Source organism: Mobula birostris, chromosome 13 (genome assembly GCF_030028105.1).
Source record: "Mobula birostris isolate sMobBir1 chromosome 13, sMobBir1.hap1, whole genome shotgun sequence".
Lineage (NCBI taxonomy): Eukaryota > Metazoa > Chordata > Chondrichthyes > Myliobatiformes > Myliobatidae > Mobula > Mobula birostris.
The window spans coordinates 49,085,242-49,105,746 of NC_092382.1; the positions used below are offsets into that span (position 1 = coordinate 49,085,242).

Genomic DNA, 20,505 nt, shown 5'->3' on the forward strand with positions numbered 1-20,505 from the left:
AGTGCAGATCGTTCGGGCTAACCACTCCCTCCTAAATCACACTCTACTTTTCTAAAATCCCTTTCATGTCCAGAATATATCAGCCTCTACCAACACTCTGGTAGTCAGTGTGTTCCACACACCACTCTGTGCTTTATATATAAAAAAAAATCTTACACCTGATATCCCCCTGTACTTTTCTCCGGTCACCTTAAAATGATGCCCTCTGGTATCAGCCACTTCTGCACTGGGAGGAAAGGTCTCTGGCTGTCCTTCAAGTGTACTTGAAGATGACTTCAGCTTGTGATCATGCGTTCCCCTTTTCAGCATCATTCGTGATTGTGCAGGACGATGGCAGTTCCGTTTGTGCAAGATTGGGATCTGCTGCAGACTTTGGGTGAAGGAGCATATGGTGAGTAAGTCATGCAGTTCAAAAAATAATTCTTAAAAACTGGTTTGGTAGATTAGCAATAGCACTCATTTAAGGAGGTAAATCTTAACTTGCAGCAAAAGTCTGGAGAAAGAAACGCCCCAGGAGAAGGGTGCACCATCTGTGGAGAATTCCCAAGGAAGTTAGGGTGATAATAACATGTGTTATAATGAGGATTAATTAATTGACGGTAGGCAAGAGGACTGGGAAAGTTTAAAACTACAAGGTATGCCACAAAAATTGTAAAGAATGTGGAACATATAAGAAAATTATTAAAAATATTGATGGGGTTTTTACAGAAATACAAGCAAAAAGCCAAAAGTAATGTTGGTTTTTGAGGCTCATTGTAAAATTGGGAATGAGAAGGTACAGATTCTAAATAATGAAAATAATAACAGATTGCAAAGGTCTGTAGGGAGAGAGAAATTTTTATTTTTATCAGTGAAAAAGTACAGGACAAATTTGTGTCTTTACAAATAAGTGGCATCAGAGATAGTGGATGCATTGCTTGTAATCTGAGGAGACCGGATGTGTGTTCTTTATATTTTCAACAAATTTGAGATAAGTGGCTTATCCGGTGATGAGCACAGGTTAAGTGAACGAGCAGAAAGGTGGCCTTTGAAATATAATGTAGAACAAAATATGAAGTTGCCTACCTGCCCTGGAAGGAAGAATGAAAAACTTGATGGTTAAATAGAGAGGTGATTAGAGAATGTTGCAGTGCAAACTCAATCTCTAGCACACAAGAGTGGTGTGTAGGTTATTGTAAGGATTATGGAAAACAAAGGTAAGGATGTCTTGTAGCAAATTTATTGGGAGCTCGTGAGACAACACCTGGCGATCTGTGTACAGTTTAGATCTCGTCTTTAAGGAAGGATATATTTGAATCGGGATTCACGTATGGGGGCGAGGGGTGAGCGAGTAGGGAAGAAAGAGAGGTGATCTTACTGAAGCAAGATTCTGAGGGTGTTGTCAGACAAGATGCTGAGACGATGTTTCTCCAAGTGAGGATATCGAGAAAATGGGATATAGTTTGAGTAACTGGTTTCCCATTGATCAGGAGATGAAGAAGAATTTCTTCTGCAGGTTGTGATCCTTTGGAATTCTCCACTTTAAGAGTTGTGGTAGAGCCATAGAATATACAATATATTGCAGGCATATGAACTACATGGAAATCTACAGGTGCAGAGGGAGAGTTGGAAAGTGGTGTTGAGGCCAAAACCAGATCAATAATGATCTTATTGCATGGGGTAGCGGGGATGAAGAGCCATTTGGCTCATGCTCTGTTTCTGATGCATTTAACTCAATGGAGCATTGAGAAGTTTTGCAATGTAGACAACGGTTTTGTATTTGATCATAGGGTACAACTGGCAATTAGTCGATGAACAGAGGAAGCAGTGACAGTGAAGAAAGTGGTCACCACACATGCTCGTGACTACCCTGATAACATCGAGAGAAATCTGCATCAATAAGATGTTGAACCATGAAAAGACTATCGGCTTTTATGGGCATCGTCGAGGCCCATATCCAATACTTGTTTTTGGAGTATTGCAGTGGAGGAGAGCTCTTTGATAGAGTAGGTAGGATTTGTGCTTAAACTTAGGGTTTAAAATAGAGAAGTTTGGGCTGAGGGGGGAAAGGGTTAAAGATGTTTTGTATACGGATTGGCTAATTTTAATAATTTGGTTGTACTGTTGCTGTCACTTTTACAGATATACTTGTGTGGGTTCTTTAGTAACTGCACCTTTGTGTCCTGAGCTGGAAAAAGCTGGCATCCACTCCCAGACATTCTCCCTATAGAACACCCAGAAAACTAAATTATGGGAGAAATGGAACATCTGAAGTTGTACATAATACATTTCCAGATGTTACGGGGACAAAGTAGGACAGGCTTTAAAGTTCAGTATGTAAGCTGCTTCAGCTGTCCTAGGTTTTTTTGTCTGTGGTCTAAATAGGGCATGTTGGAGAATCCATCTACTTGGGCACCTGAGTGAAATGAGGCCTGGGATTTGGGATTAAATTTAAGCGTGATGTAAAATGACATAATTTCAGACAATATTAATGATTTGCGAACTGATCCCAAGTTCAGCCTTTGATTAATGTGATCTGCCTTCCCACAGAGCCTGACGTGGGGATGCCCGAGGCAGATGCTGATGGGTTTTTCCAGCAGCTGATAGCAGGAGTGGTAAGTGCTCCTCATCATTTATCCCTTTGTTTTAAGTGAGTGTTTATGACGTGCAGCAGCAGTTTTCTCTATTTCGACGTACATTACTGAGCATGATCATAGATGGATTTACCTGCCCATGTTTGCTCTCAAAGAGCTTTGTCTGCCAGAATTGAACTAGCACTATAACCAGCAGGAAGGAGGTTAACAGTGCTTTGTCCCAATTTTCAAATGAGATCAATTTTGGAGCTCACCATAGTTCCCTTTGACAGTAAAATGCTGTTCATGGATGGGTGACCTCCCAAAGCATCTTCAGAAGTTTCATCATTCTTCCAGGCCAGCCTTCATACTCAACTTTCATATCGGCACTGGAAGTCTAGTGTGCACCCAGATTAAGTCACAAAATATTCTCTGAACCGATTGTCCAGCAATTGTATCTGACTAATTCTGCCAGAAACCTGTTCTATTTCTACGATTGATATTTTGTGGGCTTGGAGAATTAGAAAAAGATGTAAATTCAGAATACCTGATTTATATTTGTCTTTGCCCACTTTCAGGAATATCTTCACAACAATGGAATTACACACAGGGGCATCAAGCCAGAGACTCTGTTACTTGGTGACCAAGGTATAAGGATGCAAATCTCTTCACTTTTATTGTGTAATAGAACAAAAATTGGGTATTGTTAGGCCTTCTTCACAGCATTTCAGACATTTAGACAATAGGTGCAGGCGTAGGCCATTCGGCCCTTCGAGCCAGCACCACCATTCACTGTGATCATGGCTGATCATCCACTATCAGTACCCAGTTCCTGCCTTATCCCCATAACCTTTGATTCCACTATCTTTAAGAGCTCTATCCATCTCTTTTTTGAAAGCATCCAGAGACTTGGCCTCCACAGCCTTCTGGGGCAGAACATTCCATATATCCACCACTCTCTGGGTGAAAAAGTTTTTCCTCAACTCTGTTCTAAATGGCCTGCCCCTAATTCTTAAACTGTGGCCTCTGGTTCTGGACTCACCCATCAGCGTGAACATGCTTCCTGCCTGCAGCGTGTCCAAACCCTAAATAATCTTACATGTTTCAATAAGCTCCCCCCTCAGCCTTCTAAATTCCAGAGTGAGTATACAAGCCCAGTCACTCCAAGCTTTCGACATATGACAGTCCCGCCATTCCGGGAATTAACCTTGTGAACCTACGCTGCACTCCCTCAATAGCAAGAATGTCCTTCCTCAAACTTGGAGACCAAAACTGCACACAGTACTCCAGGTGTGGTCTCACCAGGGCCCTGTACAGCTGCAGAAGGACCTCTTTGCTCTTATACTCAATTCCCCTTGTTATGAAGGCCAGCATGCTATTAGCTTTTTTCACTGCCTGCTGTACTTGCATGCTTGCTTTCAGTGACTGATGTACAACAACACCTAGATCTTGTTGTGCTTCCCCTTTTCCTAACTTGACTCCATTTAGATAATAATCTGCCTTCCTGTTCTTACCACCAAAGTGGATAACCTCACATTTATCCACATTAAACTGCATCTGCCCACTCACCCAGCCTGTCTAAGTCACCCTGCATTCTCATAACATCCTCCTCACATTTCACACTGCCTCCCAGCTTTGTGTCAACGGCAAATTTGCTAATGTTACTTTTAATTCCCTCATCTAAATCATTAATATATATTGTAAACAGCTGCGGTCCCAGCACTGAACCCTGCGGTACCCCACTGGTCACCGCCTGCCATTCCGATAGGGACCCGTTAATCACTACTCTTTTCAGTCAGCCAGACAATTTTCAATCCATGTCAGTACTCTGCCCCCAATACCATGTGCCCTAATTTTGCCCACTAATCTCCTATGTGGGACTTTATCAAAGGCTTTCTGAACGTCCAGGTACACTACATCCACTGGCTCTCCCTTGTCCATTTTCATAGTTACATCCTCAAAAAATTCCAGAAGATTAGTCAAGCACAATTTCCCCTTCGTAAATCCATGCTGACTCGGATCAATCCTGTTACTACTATCCAGATGTGTCGTAATTTCATCTTTTATAATTGACTCCAGCATCTTTCCCACCACCGACGTCAGGCTAACCAGTCTATAATTTCCTGTTTTCTCTCTTCCTCCCTTGAAGAAAGGGACAACATTAGCCACCCTCCAATCCACAAGAACTGATCCTGAATCTGTAGAACATTGGAAAATGATTACCACTGCGTCCACGATTTCTAAAGCCACCTCCTTAAGTACCCTGGGATGCAGACCATCAGGTCCCGGGGACTTATCAGCCTTCAGACCCAACAGCCTATCCAGCACCATTTCCTGCCTAATATAAATTTCCTTCAAATCATCCATTACGCTAGGTCTTTTGGCCACTATTACATCTGGGAGATTGTGTCTTCCCTAGTGAAGACAGATCCAAAGTACCTGTTCAACTCCTGTCCTGACGAAGGGTCTCAGCCTGAAACGTCGACTGTACCTCTTCCTAGAGATGCTGCCTGGCCTGCTGCATTCACCAGCAACTTTGATGTGTGTTACCTGTTCAACTCATCTGCCATTTCCTTGTTTCCCATAATAAATTCACCTGCTTCTGTCTTCAAGGGCCCAATTTTGGTCTTAACTATCTTTCTCCTTTTCACATACCTAAAGAAGCTTTTACTATCCTCCTTTATATTCTTGGCTAGTTTACCTTTGTACCTCATTTTTTCTCCACGTATTGCCTTTTTAGTTACCTTCTGTTGCCCTTTAAACGTTTCCCAATCCTCCGGCTTCCCACTCGTCTTTCAGCAACAATATTCGTACCAGTTGACAGTGATGAAAAGCTGAATGGGTCTTGATTCAGTGATCCTTTCTGTATCTTTGTTCTCTTTGTTCAGTGTGCAAAGGATTTCTAGCAACGTAACAGGCTGAGATGTGCACATTCTTCAATAACTGCAGTCATCTCCATGCTAGCAGGTAGGAAGACCGACTGAATCCCTTCTCACCCACAGAACAGGTGAATGCCGTTGCCCAAACTGATGTAACTTCAGGTGAGATAACCGAATGAATCCATTCCAAAAGTCTGAGCAAGTGAATGGCCTCTCCCCATGTGTCAAATGACAGGCGTGCCAGTCAGTCAGATGACTGAGTGAATCCCCCCACCACCACCCCTGCCACAGTCTGAGCAGGAAGGATGATCGAGTGAATCCCTTGCTCCACTTCTTAAATATCTGGACAGAGACAGCAAAACTGGCGTGTTGTGTTTGAGATTCCTGCAGATAAATTCCTTGTCATTTTTAACCTGTAAGAAGATTTACAAAATCCATTAATGGGTGAAGGACAACATTTCAGACGAGATCACTTGAGTTGTCAAGGTGTGATCTGACATCACACTGTTACAGTGAGGGTCAACGCAAGTTGGAGAGAGAAATCATCTAACTGGGCAGAGTGCTGGTATCTGGAATTAAATGGTATCTGGAATGAAACTCTCTGATGCTATTCTGTCACTATAAGAATGGGGCATTTCTGCCATCCCCAATCTGTGACCTGGCTCAGTTTGACTCTCCTCATTGGTATTATTCCCTGTTCCCACTGAGCCGCATGGGTGCCTGGCCCCACAGTAACTGAAACACTCTCACACAAATAGCCTTTGTTGACCTGCAGCCGGGATTTTCTTTTACGCACTGTTAATTTAAAGTGCCACAGTTTAAACGCCATATAAAAATTTGCTACTGAGATGAGTGGTTGGTCTGTTAAAAGGAATTAGTGAATATTAGTATTATTTAAGCTTCTTGTCACAGTCATAGAAAAGTACAACACAGAAAGAGACCCTTCGGCCTATCTAATTTGTGCTGAACTATTTAAACTTTCTACTCCCATATCTCTACCGTCCAGGTACCTACACACACCTCTTAAATGTTGAAATTGAGCTCACATTCGCCACTTGTGCTGGCTGCTCATTCCACACCCAGATGACGATCTGTGTGAAGAAGTTTCCCCTCATGTTCCCCTTAACGTTTCACCTTTCACCCTTAACCCATGGCCTCTGGTTGTGGTCCCACCTCATCTCAGTGGTAAAAGCCAGCTTGCATTGACCCTATGTATACCCCTCATAATTGTGGTACACCTCCATCAAATCTCCCCTCAATCTTCTATGTTCCAAGGAATAAAGTCCTTACCTGTTCACTCTTTCCTTATAACCCAAGTCCTCCAGACGTGGCAACATCCTTGTGAATTTTCTCTGAACTCTTTCAACCTCTTTCACATCTTCCCTGTAGGTAGGTGACCAAAACTGCACACAATACTTCAAATTAGGCCTCACCAATGTCCTCCACAAAGTCAACATAACATCCATCTTCTGTAGTCAGTACTTGCGTTTATAAAGGCCAATGTCCCAAAATCTTTCCTTCTGTCCCTATCTAACTCTGACGCCACTTTCAGTGAATTACAGACCTGTGTTCCCAGATCCCTTTCTTCTACATCACTCCTCAGTGCCCTACGAGTCACTGTGTAAGACCTTGTTCCTACCAACATGCAACACTTCGCACTTGTCTGCATTAAATTCCATTTTCTGTTTCTCAGCCCATTTTTCCAGTGAGTCCAGATTGCACCGCAAGCCATGATAGTCTTCCTCGTTGTCCACTACACCACCAATCTTGGTGTCATCCACAAATTTGCTGATCCAGTTAACCACACTGTCATCCAGATATCTGACATAGATGACAAACAGCAACAGATCCAGCACTGATCCCTGTGGCACACCACTAGTCACAGGCCTCCAGTCAGAGAGGCAACCATCTGCTACCACAGTCTGGCTTCTCCCAAAGACAGTGTGTCATCCAATTTACTATCTCATCTTGAATGCTGAGTGACTGAACCTTCTAGACCAACCCCCCATATGAGACTTTGTCAAGTGCCTTGCTAAAGGCCATGTCGACAACATCCAATGCCTTGCCTTCATCCACTTTCCTGATAACATCCTCGTGAGACTCGATAAGACTCATTCCACCGAGATGCAACACAGAGCGCCATAGGAAGTCAGTCCTGCCTGTGGCCATCAAACTTTACAACTCCTCCCTTGGAGGGTCAGTCACCCTGAGCCAATAGGCTGGTCCTGGACTTATTTCCTGGCATAATTTACATATCACTATTGAACGATTTATGGTGTTATTACTATTTAATTATTTATCGGGATCAATAAAGTATGACTATGACATGACTATGACAGCAGCACTGAAACATCAAGTGAGAAACAGCAGGAGGTGGCCATTCAGCCCCTCTAACCATCAACAAGATGGCGGCTGCTCTCCCATCTCAGCCACATGTTTCTGTCCGATCCTCATTTCCTCGATCCCTTCGGTCTCCACTCATCTGCCGGTCTCTGTTTTATGTGAGGACGATCACTGAGTCTTCACCGCCCTCTGTGGTGGGGATTTACAGACATTCATCACCCTCAGAGTGGAGACACTTCCCCTCATCTCAGTCCCGGACAGTCCACCCCCTTTTTCAGAGACTGGGCTCCCTGGTTCAACCCGTAATGACAGACATCGCACCCTGCAAAACTCATTTCAGGGAGGTAGCGCCAGTGCCCCCCGCAACCCCATATCCACCCCCACCCCTGGTCGACCTCCAAGGGTGTATGTAATACTTTGTTTAGTCATTTTGTCTAATCTGTGAACCAAGTTGGGTATATGCAGAAAATATGACTTTAAAATATGTACTTATATTATATTATCATGTTTATTCTATTACAACTTTAAGCAAGTCTACAAGGAGTTCGGCCTCATCACGTAGGACATCAATAGCGTAGCTCCTCAGCAGCCAGCCTGTGTGTATTGCTTGAAATTCCAGCATCTGCAGATTTCCTCGTGTTTGTGTAGTTTAAATAACGTTAGCTATGCTAATGAACGAATGACACCTGTTAAACTCACCTCAACATGTCTTTTTAAAAACATAAACACGAGGAATTCTGCAGATGCTGGAAATTCAAGCAACACACATCAAAGTTGCTGGTGAACACAGCAGGCCAGGCAGCATCTCTAGCAAGAGGTACAGTCGACATTTCAGGCTCGTGCTCAGCAGCTCAGCCATTAAACCGAAGAAGCTCGAGCACAGCAGCGCGTGTGTGATGTAAGGCACCGTGCTCGTGACAGCAGATACAGATACGGGGAGACCATGGGTGACGTCAGGCGCGTGGGGGGGGGAGGGGTGCTGCTGTGTGACGTCACGTGAGGGGGAGCGCTTCAATTTTAAAACACCTTTTGTTCGGTCCGATCTGGAACAACAAAATTAAATTCGGGTTTCATCGGGACCGGATCCGGTGTTGTGAGATGTGTCCGGCTGTGCCGTGTTGTTGGTGGAGTGGGCAGCGGGGTGTTTGTCTCCGGGCTCTCCTCAGCCCCGGTTTTCACTTTGTGACCGAGCCCGGGCCGTGGATCAATTCCTTGTGGTTCTGCAGGGGGTTTGGGGCGAAGGGACAGTCTGTCTGTCTGTGTGGGTCGGGGTTATGAGTGGGTGTGGGTGTGGGTCCCAGGACAAATTAACTTGTAAACACCGGACCATCTGGTGAATTGGATCAGACAGCTTCGCTCGCCTGTCCTTTCAGGAAACAACAATTCTCTCTTCATATTAATGACTGTCTAAACTTGCTATGAACAAGATTGTGTTACAAGATTGTGAGTTACAGAGTCTAGGACAGCTGTCACCGTCATGGGCTGCGAGTGCAGACAGGGATTGGGGTCACTGAGCTGTGCATCAGAGAAGGACACGGGTTTGTACAGCCTCCTGTGGGGTAGAAATGTCCACACGGTGATTCGGATCTGCTGGCACATCAGGAGTCTGAAAGGGAAAGGGAATAGGGAAGGGGCTGAGCAGAGAGTTTTAACGGGGTGGAGGGGTACAGAAGCTGTCTAATGTGCAACGTGCAACCATAGTAATTTATAACAGTTTATAATAAATAAAACAGACAATGTAATATAGAGCACACTCAAATCAGTGTGAGTTCATCAGTCTGACGGCCTGGTGGAAGAAGCTGTCCCGGAGCCTGTTGGTCCTGGCTTTTATGTTGCGGTACTGCTTCCCGGATGGTATCAGGAGAGTGACAGTGATGTGATTTCCTGTGTCACAGGTACAGACAGTCGTCTCAAGTGAGGAGTTTGTGTGGAGATGCAGCTTCCCTGGAAGTGGAGGAAAGAGGACACACCAACAGGTGGAACTAGCTGTGGGAAGACATGGTTTGTCAGGTCTGACGATGAGCTGAATGTACCATAACCTTCAGACTGAATCAGAAAACCATTCTGAGAGTATTTGAAATGTCAGAATCAGGGGAGATGTGATCACATGTGCAGAAGGCAGAGGTTGTGTCTCATCAGACCCTTGGTGAGATGGTTCAAGTTACAATGTGCAGGAATGAAAACACAGTGTTTGGTGTCGGATTTAATCACTGATTCTGACACAGTGAAGAGGGTTAGTTTTGCTGTAAGGAAGCAACGTTAATGGAAGATGACACGGGACTTCATCAATTGCCAGTTGTTTAGCAGAAGTGACCAATTTGTATGTTACCTCGACAGAAACAGATATTCACAGTGGTGACAAAGGGGTTCAGTCTGGTTTATTTCAGGTTGGAGAGGGGTGAGGGGTTGTGAAATCAATGCCTTGCGGTGCCACCATCGTTAATTTGTCATGTCCGGAGTGGTGGATCACACAGCACGGAAACAGACCTTTGGCCGGCCATACCTGTTCTGACCATCCACTCACTGTCTGCACTGGTCCCATTTATCAGCACTCGGTTCATAGACGACTGTATCTCGACAGTTTCAATGCTCATCCACTTCGTAATGTTGTGAAGGGACCTGTCTCCACCACCACCTCGGGCAGTGTGTTCCAGATTTCAGCTACCCTCTGAGTGAAAAATCACTTCCTCAGATCCCTCTAAACCTCTTCGTCCTCTGTTTAAATCTGTGCCCTCTGATCAGTGACACCTCTGTCCCAGGATCGTGGCCGACATGGGCATCAGTGAGGCCTTTGACAAGGTTCAGCATGGTAAGAATAGAATAGTGCAGCACAGTATAGGCCCACAATGTTGTGCCGACCCTCAAACCCTGCCTCCCAACTAAGCCCCCAACTTAAATTCCTCCACATACCTGTCTAGTAGTCTCTTAAACTTCACTAGTGTATCTGCCTCCACCACTGACTCAGGCAGTGCATTCCACGCACCAACCACTCTCTGAATAAAAAACCTTCCTCTAATATCCCCCTTGAACTTCCCACCCCTTACCTTAAAGCCATGTCCTCTTGTATTGACCAGTGGTGCCCAGGGGAAGAGGCGCTGGCTATCCACTCTATCTATTCCTCTTATTATCTTGTACACCTCTATCATGTCTCCTCTCATCCTCCTTCTCTCCAAAGAGTAAAGCCCTAGATCCCTTAATCTCTGATCATAACGCATACTCTCTAAACCAGACAGCATCCTGGTAAATCTCCTCTGTACCCTTTCCAATGCTTCCACATCTTTCCTATAGTGAAGCAACCAGAACTGGACACAGTACTCCAAGTTGCTGTGGAAAGTTAGATCACATGGGATCCCAGGAGAGCTGGCTAACTGGATGCACAGTTGTCTTGATGGTAGGAAGCAGAGAGTGATAGTGAAAGGCTGTTTATGGGACTCAAGGCCTGTGCCTAGTAATGTTCCCCAGGGTTACAACCATTGCTCTCATTAGTTATTGATATTTACTTATAATTGCATTTACACAGTTGTTGAATTCTCTGCTCTACTTGATCTTACACTGATCATCTTGTCATCTAGATCAATAATTTGGTTGACCATGTACAGGGTATGGATGGTAGGTTTGCAGGAAGTAAGTTCAAACACGTACTTTTTCTGAAATATATTAAGTTTAAACTCTCCACTGTTTTCCTCTCTGCAATCGACCACCCACCCGCTCGCCTTACTGCCTTCCCTCTCTGCCCCGTCTTCCCTCTCACCCCCACATTGGACATAAGGTCCTGGTGAAAGTGAATTCTTTCAGGGGAGTCTGAAGGGGAATTCTTCACTCCGAGTTTGGTGGGAGTGTGGAATGAGCTGCCAGTGGAAGTTGTGGATGTGGGTTTGATTGAGATACTAAAGAGAAATTTGGGTGATGACATGGATGGGAGGTTTATGGAGGCTATGGTGCAGGTAGTTGGAACGAGGCAGTAAAAACAAAAGCAGGTCAGCATTGACTAGAAGGGCCGAAGGGCCTGTTTCAGTGCTGCTGGGCTCTGTGACTAATAATATTCTGATCTGTAATTTCCACAGTCAGTGCTTTGCTGCTAATGATAGAACCCAGAAATTTACCCAAGCAAGAATTGAAAGACTCTTAGCTGGCTACAGAAAGCATTTACAAGCTGTGATACTTGCCAAAGGGGGTGTTACTAAGCACTGACCATGCAGACTGCCCAGACTTTTGCTTCGGGCCCTTTTCCTTTTCTGTTATTTTGAAACTGTAAAAGATGGAAATAAAAATGTAACCTTGCTTAAGATATTAAAGAAATGTGTCATGTTTAACTTTTTACTTTTTGGAAATCAGGTCATCTTTTACTCACTTAGCTATTCACTGTAAGAGAAATTTTAACCATGGGTGCCCAGACATTTACATGCCACTGTATATATCCTGTGCCTTCTGAATTGCTTCCAGAAATTCCTGCCCGTGTTCTTTGCAAAACAATTTTGACCAATTTTTCTTTCATACCTCTCTAATTCTCTTTATTTCACATCTGACTTTAGCTTCTCCTTCTCTAATGTTAGGGTGAGTTTGATCATATTAAGATCACTTGCCCCAAAGGATCTTTGAACTGAAGTGACCAAATTAATTCTGGTTCATTACAACACCCAGTCCAGAATAGCTGATCCCCAAGTGTTCTCAGCCACGAGCTGCTCTAAAAAAACACCTTGTAGGAATTCCTCCTCTTGAGACCAACACCATCCTAATTTTCCGAAGCACCTGCATGACAATTCCCCATGACTATTGTAACATTGCCCTTTTGGCACCCATTTTCTATCTCCCATGGTAATTTGAGGCCCACATACTTACTACTGTTTGGAGGTCTCTATACAATTACCACCACAGATTTTTTTTACATTTGCTGTTCCTTAATCCTACCCACAGATTCTATATCTTCCAACCCTATGCCACCTCTTTCTAATGATTTTATTTAATATTTTAGCAACAGAGCCACACAACCCCACTACCAGCTTGTTCTTTCAAGAAGCATGTAAGTATCTGATAAGCAGTCGTGATAAGAAAGACAGGCCAGAAAACTTAAATGAGATACTAACTCAGAAAAATGAATCATTACTATGGAAGAAAACATTAACCAGTGGAATGAGTATGACCCTCCGTGATCTGGGCCGACAATTACGTGTCGGCGGCACCTAATTAATTATCATGTTTATTTTGGCTTTTTTCTTAAAGATGTGCTGTGTGCCTCCTCCCCCCCGCCCCCCCAGCTACCGCTGCATTCTCCGCGAATCACTATCTGTCCGCAGTCTGGGGGTTGGGGTGGTGGGACACTGGGGTGTCGTCTGTTTCCATCAGGCAGGCAGCTCATCTTCTCCTATGTCTGCCCACCTCGATATCGAAGGTTGAGATTCATCGGCTGGTGTGGAAGGTTTGCTTGACTGCTGAGCCTCGCGCATTTTTAGATCATACAGTTCTTTGTAAGCACTCAAACCATCCTGCAAATATCCCCAAACCGACGTACCCTTTCAAAATTAAAGTCGTACTTTATCATTGCAGTGAAAATCTCACGCAGTTGCTTCATGTTCATTTCGCTAATGAATTTGGTTTCGATTGTTATCCTTTCCTCTTCCAATTGCATCAACCCTTCATCTATCAGTTCTTGGTCATGGGATGCCAAAACCTCTTCAACATCATCTTCATCAGCTTCCACAAGCCAAACTCATGTTGTCCTTACTTCGTTCACCACAATCAAAACGCTTAATTATGTCTAGTTTTACACTAAGTGTAACATCCTTACGAGCTCTTTCTAGCTTTTCCGACACCTTAAAACTCATCTTGCTAATGGCTGCTCAATGCAACGTGATTAAGCAGTACCGACGAGAATGCCATTCCAAATCTGGGGGGAGAGCAGCTACTCGGGGTGCACACTGATTTTTTTCGTAACAGTGAAAACACCTTCTGTTAGCGAAAACAGGGAACTAATGTAAGTCTTTCGTAACAGTGAGGTTTCGTAACGCGAACGTTCGAAAAGCAGGGGACACCTGTACAGGATGGTTAACAAAAGGAAAAAAATATCAAAAATACATGAAATGAGAACAAACAAACAAGGGAGTAAGTGCAGAAAATGCCAAGAGAAAGCAGGAACAATCCAACACATTTCAGGATCCTGCAGCAGGTTAACACGATCTGATTACTTACAAAGGTACAATCAAGTAGCAAATATCATTCACCAAAATCTTGCTTTAAAATTCAAACTCATGAATACCCTCCATCACTTCATAAAGGCGCCATAAATTCAAGCCTGATCCAGTTTTATAGTCAAAATCTTACAAATTATTTCATAATCAATACATTATTTCAGATAGGATAATCCATAATAACCATTCGGACATAATGTTACAGGATAAACAAGCAGGAACAACTCCCTCAATAAATAAAACCATTCCCAACACATCCTCACCATGGGTATTGTTTGTGTCATCAGTCAGACAACCGAAAGATTTTCTCTGTCAATCAGCTTCCAAATGTTGCTATTCAGTCATTCGTTGCCATGCCCCGCTGCTGATTCCCTTCTCCTCGACTTCTTCAGTCTGCAGAAAGTTCAATGGAATCCTCTTCACCCACAGAGTGGTGACTGGAACCTATCCCACAGGGAGAGCGAGAGATGAACAACAGGGGAGGATTGAAAAGGACTGTTGTGCAACTGAATCACTGGCAGGGTCCAGACGGCCTGAGTTGACTCTCTACTGTACACTAGTTGTGTTATAAATTCACTAAGTACCATAGACAGAGTTTAAAATAGAACTGATTTATTGGTCTCTTATCCAGAATATTAAACTCCAGTCCCATTAAAGGTGAATATGCAGCAGAAGCTCCTCCCATGTGCAGTGACCAGGGTGCAGAACTGGGTGTGGTGAGCAGCAGCTATAATTGCAGAGTTCAGCACCGACAGTCACTCTCGAAATTGCAATCAGCAACTGTGATGTACAAATATCCAGCATGCAGCTTATTGAAACTTTCTACCCATTGTAAACCCGGTAGTGTGTCACAAGCTGTAAGGTTTCACTGCTAATGTAATGGTCTTTCTGTAACGTTTCACTGCTGAGGTAATGGTTTCTCTGTAGCAGCAATGTTTAGGTTATGACTAGAGACAACAGGGTTTTGGAGTGCAGGCTATACCATGACAGAAGTGTTCTTTCTTGTGAGTCTGGAAGAGAGATTTTCATGGTCTTTTGTCGGGGAGAGATGAGAAGACATGAATGCAGAGAGTGGGCCCTTTTTTTTTTTGTTTACATCACTAACCATATAGTCAAAGTAAGAATTATAAAGCTCAATCACTTAATCACATATTGTTTACTGTTTGTTATTTTGTGGTACTGATTTGTAACAGGGAACACATCATGCAGTATCCACCCAAATGAGATTTCTTAAGTTTGGCCAGACTGAGGGACTATCATCCCCTATATTAAGCAGCTAGCCGAAGTGGGGGTTATATAAGGTTAGATGACTAAGTGAATCGCTTCCCACAGTCTGAGCAGGTGAATGGCCTCTCTCCACTGTGAACTCAATGATACAAATTTGGTTGATTTGGCTGAGAATCTCCTCCCAAAGTCTGAGCAGGAGATCGGCCTCTATCCAGTGTGAACTCGCTGGTGTCTCTGTAGTTGACATGACCCTGTGAATCCCTTCCCACAGACTGAGCAAGTGAAAGGCCTCTCCCCTGTGTGAACTCTCTGATGAGCCACCAGTTGAAATGACGAAGCAAATCCCTTCCCACAGACTGAGCAGGTGAACTGCCACTTCCCAGTGTGAACTGACTGGTGTCTTAGTTGGTGAGGTGACAAAGTGAATGTCTTCCCACAGACTGAGCAGGTGAACGACCTCTCTCCAGTGTGAACGTGCTGATGTACCTTCAGTTGAGATGAGGAAGTAAATCCCTTCCCACAGTCTGAGCAGGTGAATGGCCTCTCCCCAGTGTGAACTCTCTGATGTATCTTCAGTTTAGATGACCGCGTGAATCCCTTTCCGCAGTCTGAGCAGGTGAAAGGCTTCTCCCCAGTGTGAACTCGCTGATGTACCTTCAGTTTAGATGATGAAATGAATCGCTTCCCACAGTCTGAGCAGGTGAATGGCCGCTCCCCGGTGTGAACTCGCTGATGTACCTTCAGTTGCCATGACTGAATGGATCCCTTCCCACAGTCTGAGCAGGTGAATGGCCACTCCCCGGTGTGAACTCGCTGGTGTCCCATTAGGTCAGATGACTGAGTGTATCTCTTCCCACAGTCTGAGCAGGAAGGATGATCAAGTGAATCCCTTGCTCCACTTCTTAAATATCTGGACAGAGACAGCAAAACTGGCGTGTTGTGTTCAAGATTCCTGTGGACAAATTCCTTGTCATTTTTAACCTGTAAAAAGATTTACAAAATCCATCAGTGGGTGCAGGACAACATTTCAGATGAGATCACTTGAGTTGTCAAGGTGTGATCTGACATCAAACTGTTACAGTGAAGTTCAACCCAACTTGGATAGAGAAATCATCTTCTATCTGGGCACAGTGCTGGTATCTGGAATGACCATCAAATTCTCTGATGCTCTTCCTGTCTCTACAAGAATGGGGCATTTCTGCCATCTCCAATCTGTGACCTGGCTCAGCTTGACTCTCTCCATTGGTATTATTCCCTGTTCCCACTGAGCTGCATGGGTGCCTGGCCCCACAGTAACTGAAACACTCTCACACAAATAGCCTTTGTTGACGTACTGCTGGGATTTTCTTTTATGTACTGTTAATTTAAAGTGCCACAGTTTTAACACCATGTAAATGACTCTGACTGAGATGTATGGTTGGTCTGCACAGCTGTTAAAAGGAATTAGAGTGAATATTAGTATCATTTTAGGTTCTTGTCACAGTCATAGAAAAAAGTACAACACAGAAAGAGACCCTTCGGCCTATCAAGTTTGTGCTGAACTATTTAAACTTTCTACTCCCATATCTCTACCATCCAGGTACCTACACAAACCTCTTAAATGATGAAATTGAGCTTCCATTCACCACTTGTGCGGGCTGTTCATTCCACACGCGGATGTTCATCTGTGTGAAGAAGTTTCCCGTCATGTTCCCCTTAAAATTTCACCTTTCACACTTAATCCATGGCCTCTGGTTGTAGTCTCATCCAATCTCAGTGGAAAAAGGCAGCTTGCATTTACCCCATCTATAACCCTCACAATTTTAAAACGCCTCCATCAAACCTCCCCTCAATCATTTATATTCCAAGGAACAAATATCAGCAACAAATATCTTGTTCTGGATGCTGTTGAGGGGAATGACCTGACAGGGGACGCCCATGGTGACCGGGGTCTCTGCCACTGAGCTTGGCGCTGTTGTGCAGGAGAGAAGGAGGGAGAAGAGAAATGCGTTAGTCGTAGGGGATTCCATAGTCAGGGGAACGGACAGGAGATTCTGTGAGCCTGATGGAGATACCCGCATGGTGCGTTGCCTCCCAGGTGCCAGGGTACGGGATGTCTCGGATTGAGACCTGAATATTCTGAAGGGGGAGGGTGAGCAGCCAGTTGTCTTGGTACATGTTGGTACCAATGACATAGATAGGACAAAGGAGGAGGTCCTGAAGAGAGGTTTCCAGGAGTTAGGAAGGAAGCTGAGAAGCAGGACCTCCAGGGTAGTAATCTCAGGATTGCTACCTGTGCCACGTGCTAGCGAGGGCAAGAATAGTAGGATCAGACAGATGAATTCGTGGCTGAGAGACTGGTGTAGGGGGCAGGGCTTCAGATTCTTGGATAATTGGGATCTCTTCTGGGGGAAGTATGACCTGTTCAAAATGAACAGGTTACACCTGAACCCGAAGGGGACCAATATCCTGGAGGGAAAGTTTAATAGAGCTGTTAGAGAGGGTTGAAACTAATTTGGCAGGGGGGTGGGAACCGGAATGATAGAGCGGAGGAAGGGGAAAACAGAAATAAATCTAAGATAATGAGCAGTAAAGATGTCAGGAAAGACAGGCAGGTGATAGAGCAAATTTGTAGCCATTGGGATGAGTTGCAGTGAAATCAAAGTGAAAAGTATCAAATACTGGTCTCAAGGTGTTGTACTTAAATGCACGCAGCATAAGGAATAAGGTGGATGATCTTGTCGTACAGCTACAGATTGGCAGGTATGATATTGTGGCCATCACTAAGACCTGGCCAAAGGATGCATGTCTCTGGGAGCTGAACGTCCAAGGATACACGGTGTATCGGAAGGATAGGAAGGTAGACAGAGGAGGAGGCGTGGCTTTATTGGTAAGAAATGATATTAAATCATTAGAAAGAGGTGATATAGGATCGGAAGGTGCAGAATCTTTATTGGTTGAGCTCAGAAATCGCAGGGGTAAAAGGACCCTAATGGCAGTTATTTATAGGCCGCCAAACAGCTGCAGTGATGCAGAATACAAATTACAACTGGAAATAGAAAAGTCTTGTCAGAAGGGCAGTGTTATGATAATTGTGCGGGATTTTAACATGCGAGTGGATTGGGAAAATCAGGTCGGCACTGGATATCAAGAGGAAGAATTTGTAGAATGTCTGCGAGATGCTTTTTAGAACAGCTTGTTGTTGATCCCACTAGGGGATCGGCTGTACTGGATTGGGTATTGTGTAATGAACCGGAGGTGATTAGAGAGATTGAGGTGAAGGAACCCTTAGGAGGCAGTGATCATAACATGATTGAGTTCACTGTGAAATTAGAAAAAGAGAAGCCGAAATCTGATGTGTCGGTATTTCAGTGGAGTAAAGGAAATTACAGTGGCATGAGAGAGGAACTGGCCAAAGTTGAATGGGAAGGGACACTGGCGGGAAAGACGGCAGAGCAGCAGTTGCTGGAGTTTATGCGAGAAGTGAGGAAGGTGCAAGACAGGTATATTCCAAAACAGAAGAAATTTTCGAACGGAAAAAGGATGCAACCTTGGTTGACAAGAGAAGGCAAAGCCAAAGTTAGAGCAAAGGATACAAGGAAGCAAAAAATAGTGGGAAGAGAGAGGATTGGGAAGTTTTTAAAACCTTACAAAAGGAAACTAAGAATGTCATTAAGAGGGAAAAGATTAACTATGCATGGAAGCTAGCAAATAATATCAAAGAGAATACTAAAAGCTTTTTCAAGTATATAAACAGGAAAAGACAGGTGAAAGTAGATATAGGACAGATAGAAATGATGCTGGAGAAATTGTAATGGGAGATGCGGAGATAAGGAGATGGCGGAGGAACTGAACGAGATTATTGCATCAGTCTTCACTGAGGAAGACATCAGCAGCAGAGGAGGACAAAGGGCTTAATTAGGAAGGGGAAAAAAGATTATGAGAGAAAACTGGCAGGGAACATAAAAACGGACTGTAAAAGCTTTTATAGATATGTAAAAAGGAAAAGACTGGTAAAGACAAATGTAGGTCCCCTGCAGACAGAAACAGGTGAATTGATTATGGGGAGCAAGGACATGGCAGACCAATTGAATAATTACTTTGGTTCTGTCTTCACTAAGGAGGACATAAATAATCTTCCAGAAATACTAGGGGACAGAGGGTCCAGAGAGATGGAGGAACTGAGCGAAATACTTGTTAGTAGGGAAGTGGTGTTAGGTAAATTGAAGGGATTGAAGGCAGATAAATCCCCAGGGCCAGATGGTCTGCATCCTAGAGTGCTTAAGGAAGTAGCCCAAGAAATAGTGGATGCATTAGTGATAATTTTTCAAAACTCGTTAGATTCTGGACTAGTTCCTGAGGATTGGAGTGTGGCTAATGTAACTCCACTTTTTAAAAAAGGAGGGAGAGAGAAACCGGGGAATTATAGACCGGTTAGCCTAACGTCGGTGGTGGGGAAACTGCTGGAGTCAGTTATCAAGGATGTGATAACAGCACATTTGGAAAGCAGTGAAATGATCGGACAAAGTCAGCATGGATTTGTGAAAGGAAAATCATGTCTGACGAATCTCATTGAATTTTTTGAGGATGTAACTAGTAGAGTGGATAGGGGAGAACCAGTGGATATGGTATATTTGGATTTTCAAAAGGCTTTTGACAAGGTCCCACACAGGAGATTAGTGTGCAAACTTAAAGCACACGGTATTGAGGGTAAGGTATTGGTGTGGGTGGAGAATTGGTTAGCAGACAGGAAGCAAAGAGCGGGAATAAACGGGACCTTTTCAGAATGGCAGGCGGTGACTAGTCGGGTACCGCAAGGCTCAGTGCTGGGACCCCAGTTGTTTACAATATATATTAATGACTTGTATGAGGGAATTAAATGCAGCATCTCCAAGTTTGCGGATGACACGAAGCTTGGTGGCAGTGTTAGCTGTGAGGAGGATGCTAAGAGGATGCAGGGTGACTTGGATAGGTTGGGTGAGTGGGCAAATTCATGGCAGATGCAACTTAATGTGGATAAATGTGAGGTTGTCCACTTTGGTGGCAAAAATAGGAAAACAGATTATTATCTGAATGGTGGCCGATTAGGAAAAGGGGAGGTGCAACGAGACCTGGGTGTCATTATACACCAGTCATTGAAAGTGGGCATGCAGGTACAGCAGGCGGTGAAAAAGGCGAATGGTATGCTGGCATTTATAGCTGAGGATTCGAGTACAGGAGCAGGGAGATACTGCTGCAGTTGTACAAGGCCTTGGTGAGACCGCACCTGGAGTATTGTGTGCAGTTTTGGTCCCCTAATCTGAGGAAAGACATCCTTGCCATGGAGGGAGTACAAAGAAG

The 20,505-nt window shown here is 44.1% G+C and overlaps 1 long non-coding RNA gene across 3 annotated transcripts; it reads left to right on the forward strand.

Moving 5' to 3' along the window:
* The first annotated feature begins 29 nt into the window (after positions 1–29).
* Positions 30–12,057, forward strand: LOC140206816 (uncharacterized). 3 transcript variants are annotated; one of them, XR_011888397.1, is made up of 6 exons: positions 30–391; positions 1,770–1,985; positions 2,530–2,594; positions 3,131–3,200; positions 5,441–5,593; positions 9,670–12,057. It is a non-coding gene; the product is annotated as an uncharacterized lncRNA (long non-coding RNA). The 3 variants fall into 3 exon arrangements; XR_011888396.1 differs by having other exon boundaries at positions 5,441–5,519; XR_011888398.1 differs by lacking the exon at positions 1,770–1,985 and having other exon boundaries at positions 5,441–5,519.
* Positions 12,058–20,505: the final 8,448 nt, after the last annotated feature.